The sequence below is a fragment of the Budorcas taxicolor genome, chromosome 20 (genome assembly GCF_023091745.1).
Source record: "Budorcas taxicolor isolate Tak-1 chromosome 20, Takin1.1, whole genome shotgun sequence".
Lineage (NCBI taxonomy): Eukaryota > Metazoa > Chordata > Mammalia > Artiodactyla > Bovidae > Budorcas > Budorcas taxicolor.
Window position 1 is genome coordinate 9,153,530 of NC_068929.1, and position 5,073 is coordinate 9,158,602.

Below are 5,073 nucleotides of genomic sequence, written 5' to 3' on the forward strand. Positions count from 1 at the left end.
AATGTGAGACAAATTCAAGAAAAATAATGAGGGAAGAGAAGACCCAGTAGACCAGGGGTATACAGCTGTGGCACAATTATTGGTGGTCTTCAAACAACTGAAGCTTGAAAACAGGGGTGAAGGTCAGAGGTCATGTGATCCCAGGCTGCTCACCTGAGCAGGCTCCATTCATTTCATTCAGCAGATGTCAAGCCTGAAATATAAAAAGTGGCTCCTTAAATGAATTAGAGACAGAGACCCTGGAAAATGTCAGAGGATTCTTCCCATGACCTTGAACAAACCTCCTGCCATGCGAGAGAGTAGATGTACTGTTTAATTTGGCAAAGGACCTCCTGGTGGGTAAGGGGTCTCCTCTCTAAACAAAAGGTGGCTGGTGAATTTATATGATTCCTATGAAAAATCACTGAAACAGTGACCATGGCAGGCATGGCGGTAGAAAGGCAGTAGCAACCTTATTGGCACCCTGTGTTAAGTTCTGTGCTTCCGAAAGCTTCTCCCTTGATGCAAACTCCCTAAAATGCTGATGTTAACATTACCTGACATTCAAGGAGCACATTCTATGTGCTACGACCTCTTCAAAGTTCTCCATCCATTCATTTAATCCTAACATCAATGCTAGGAGACAAGTATTATTACTCACATTTTACAGATGAGAAAACTGAGGTCTTGAGAGGCTAAGCATCTCCACAAGGACATAATCAGAAGAGGGTAGAAGCAGATTCAAGCCCAGGCAGTCTGGTTCTAGAGCCTGCCCCTACCTATCACACTTCACAGAGGCCAACGAGTACAGGCTTTATCTTCATCTTAGAGATGATGACTCTGGGCTTGGAGGGTAGAATAAGTAGCCTGAGATCACACAGCTAATGGACTGTGAAGTCAGCTAAACCACCTCCCAAGAGTAAGCAGCATTTTCCTGAAAGCAAGTCATTTCACTAATTAACAAATGTTTATGGAGCATCTACCCTATGGGCAAGACCCCTCTTCTTGCACACACGTGCTCTTGCACTAGCCATGTACAATTGGGGCCATTGTTCCCTCCCTTCTCTCTCTCAGACAGGGGTAGGGTTCAGTAATCTCATGACTTCTTCCTGGGGCCTCTGGGTATCTGGTTGCATCTAAGGCAGACCTAAGGGCCCCAGAGACCTCACTGTGTGACAGAATCAGCCAACCTGGGCAAAGGCTGTAGAAACTTTATTCTGGTCCCAGTTCTGACATTTTCTGCTAGAGTCTCTGCGCCTTCCAAATGGTCTGACTTAACTCATGGGGTTATTGCAAAAATGCAATGGGATGATGGGCTAAAGACTTTTCTTCCTGTAAATGGCTCCCCGTAAATGGTGGCCATTAGCTGGTGCATGGTTTTTAAAAGAGAAATTATTGTTTGTCTCTAGTTGTCAAAGTTTGGGTGTTACAGAAAAACACACAGAAACAAAGAAAAAATTGTTCATTACCCCTCTACCCCTCGATGATCTCTATTAACCCACTGATGTATTTCCTTCTGGCTACAAAAATGTAAATGTGAATATAATCATTGCCTGACGAAATCCAGCAGTGTCCCCTTGCACTTAGAATAAAATCCAAACTCCCTGTAAACGCCTCACCTTGGCTTTCTGACTAGTTATCCTGCCTGTGCCTGACTCTCCCCACCTCTTTTCTCCCTGCACACACTACTCTTCCTTTATTTTCTTTTCTAATACTCCAGTTGCATTGTCCTTAAAGCCTTCCGCACTCTGCCGGAAATGCTCCTCCCCAGATCCTCCCGACCAGATGTTTTTCAATAGGCAGGAGGCAATCAAACTGTCAGTTCCTCGGATCATCCCTACCTGTCCCTCCCTCTGAACTAGCCCATCTTATATCTTCTTTATGGCACTGTACTACTCTCAGAATTACCGTGTTTATTCCTGAACATATTCTACATGTATGTCATCTGACTGCCTCCCAAATAATACACTCACCTCGTTGCCCTCCATCACCAAAGTGTTCAGAATATTCCCTGGGACACAGCACCTTAGCTACTTAAACAGTGAATGGAGAGGGCGTGGGCCGCAGTGGGGCTGTGGGCACCCCGGGGCCACAGCCCACCTGGCCTCTCCCGCCTTGGGTGGACCCCGGGGGCCCGCCCGAGTGGGTGTCCCGCCCATGCGCGGAGCTCTGCTCTGACCCGCGTCGCGTGTCCTTGGCCGCGGGCCAGCCCCGCGCCGGCTGTGTATTCTCTGCGCTCGGAGCCGCGGCCCCCGCAGCCCGCCGCCCGCCCGGACTCGGATGCGGGGCTGTGACCTGTCCCTGGCCTTCTAGTGGAGCTTCCTCAGGCGGGAACGTCTGTCTTCCTGCCTTACAGAGGAGCCCGCCCCACCAGCCAGCCCCTTCCCCGCCTGCCGGCCCCAGGATGGGCGAGATCGGGGAGAAGTCCACAGCTACACGCGGCACCGTCTGCCTCGAGTGCCTGCTCTTCACTTGCAGCTGCGGCTTCTGGCTGGCTGGCCTGGCCGCCTCGGCCGTGGGCATCCGGACGCTGGCCCTCCGGCGTGAGTGCATCAGCCGCTGGCCTAGGGCACCTGCCTGGCCACAGCCTGCATCCTGGTGGTGGCGGGCACCGTCGTCACTGTGACTGGGGTTCTGGGCTGCTGTGCCACCTTCAAGGAACAGAGGAACCTGCTACATCTGTACCGCACCCTTCCCCTTATTAACTCTGCTGGAGATCATCGCGGGAGTCTATGTCTATTCAGCAGCTGAACGCAGAGCTCAACAGAAACCTGACGGACACCGTGACCAAGGGCTACCACCAGCCGGGCCAGGAGGGCGTGAGCAGCGCTGTGGACAAGTTGCAGCAGGAGTTCCACTGTTGTGGCAGCAACAGCTCGCAGGCCTGGACAATGAGCGCATCCGCTCGGGCCAGGCAGGTGGACATGTGGTCCCCGACAGCTGCTGCAAGACCACGGTTGCTGGCCGTGGGCAGTGGGACCACACCTCCAACATCTGCAGAGTCGGGGGCGGCTGCATCACCAAGCTGGAGACCCTCGTCCAGGAGCACCTGAGGATCAGCGGGGCCATGGGCCTGGGCATCGCCTGTGTGCAGGTGTTCGGCGTGCTCTGCACGAGCTGCCTGTACAAAAGCCTGAAGCTGGAGCGCTGTTGACTGTCTGGGCGCCAGCCCTCCGTGTGCACCGCAGCTTCTCGCGATGTGGTGACTACTGACACTCCTGACAGCCAGGCTGCTGTGGTCCAGGATGCGGCTCTGGCCCTCCCCTGCCGGGGAGACTGTGTTCTGGTGCCTAGGCCCCCCAGTGTGCCATCACCAGGACCTCTGGGGACCCCCAAACCCCAGAGGCAGCTTCAAGTGCCTTTAGCTGCACACCAAAGTCCCAAGGCCTAAAAGGTCAGCCCCACCTGTCTGCTGGGGTGGGTGGGTGGGGGTCCCCCTCCCACTTCTGTCTTCTTTGGGCTGAATTCATGGCCTTGGGTCGCTCCCTGAGGCCTGTGCGAGTTGGGCAGAAATGGGCTGGCTCAAGGGGCGCCGAGCAGCAGGTGAGGAGGCCCCAAGTGCCTCCCCACAGACCCCTCGGGTATTGGGGCCTCCTCCTTAACTGGGGAACAGCCCTCCTGGCCAAGCCTCTGCCGCTCCCCTGCTGCCCTCCGACTGTGCTGACCGCCATCTGCAGCCTTGCATTCACCCCTCTCCCAGAGGCAGGCATCCCGCGGGTTATAGTCACCGCTGTATTCCATGCCTACGACTGCTCCTGCTACTTGACAGGTGCTCAGTAAATGTCTGGAGAAGGCAATGGCACCCCACTCCAGTACTCTTGCCTGGAAAATCCCATGGACGTAGGCTGCAGTCCATGGGGTCGCGAAGAGTCAGATACGACTGAGCGACTTCACTTTCACTTTTCACTTTCATGCATTTGAGAAGGAAATGGCAACCCGCTCCCATGTTCTTGCCTGGAGAATCCCAGGAAGGGGAGTCTGGTGACAGAGTCGGAGACGACTGAAGCGACTTTGCAGCAGCAGCAGCAGTAAATGTCTGTGGAATTAAAAAAAGTGGGGGGAATGGATTTTATTAATGTAATTTCAAGCTGAGATCATACTATATTAATGGTTTGCAACTTGATGTTTTCACTTAATATGGTGTGACCACAATGACTTTTCCCAGGTGGCTCAGTGGTAAGGAATTCTGCCAAACAGAAGACCTGGGTTTGATCCCTGGGTCAGGAAGATCCCCTGGAGAAGGAAGTGGAAACACAGTATTCTCGCCTGGGAAATCCCATATGGACAGAGGAGCCTGGCAGGCTACAGTCCATAGGGTTGCAAGAGAGTCGGATGCGACTTAGCAACCAAACAACGACTTTTAATGGTAGTGTGGTAGTCCATTGAATGGATATATCATCATTTTCAACTAAGTCCCTGTTATTGACTAGTTGGGACATTCCTTTTTTATTTATTTTATTGAAGTATAATCAATTCATAATGTGTTAATTTCTGCTGTACAGCCAAATGATTCAGTTATACAATCAAATACATTGTTTTTCATGTCCTTTTCCATTATGGTTTATCACAGGATATTGAATTTAGTACCCTGTAGGACCTTATTGTTTATCCATCTTATATATAATAGTTTGCATTTCCTAATCCCAAACTCCCAATCCACCCCTCCCCCACTCCCCTTCCCCCTTTGCTAACCACAGATCTGTTCTCTTTTTTGGGGTTGGAGGGGGGACATTTCTGATACTTATATTTGCAAGTGATGCTATAGCAACCATCCTTGTACACACAGAGTTTTGCATCCCTCCATGACCATTTTCCTAGGATTAATTTCTAGCAGTAAAACTGTGGCATCAAAGGGGGGATCGTGTTTATCCTCTTGATATATATTGCCAGACTGGCTTCAAGAACAGTTGTACCATCTCTGAGTTTGCTTTGATGACCCTTAGCACTTGGCCTTCTTAGTGGAATCCTCTGAACACAAAGGAAATGTCACTATCTCTTTACTTAAGGTTGAGGTCACTCAGCAAGACAGGTGATGTCTACTGCCTACAGAAACCTCCTTCATTTCCAGTGACAGGTACACCTTCGAGCACTGCT

At 51.4% G+C, this 5,073-nt stretch overlaps 1 pseudogene; it reads left to right on the top strand.

Annotated features, from left to right (window-relative positions):
* Positions 1-2,383: 2,383 nt before the first annotated feature.
* LOC128066268 (CD151 antigen-like) lies at positions 2,384-3,133 on the top strand (annotated as a pseudogene).
* Positions 3,134-5,073: the final 1,940 nt, after the last annotated feature.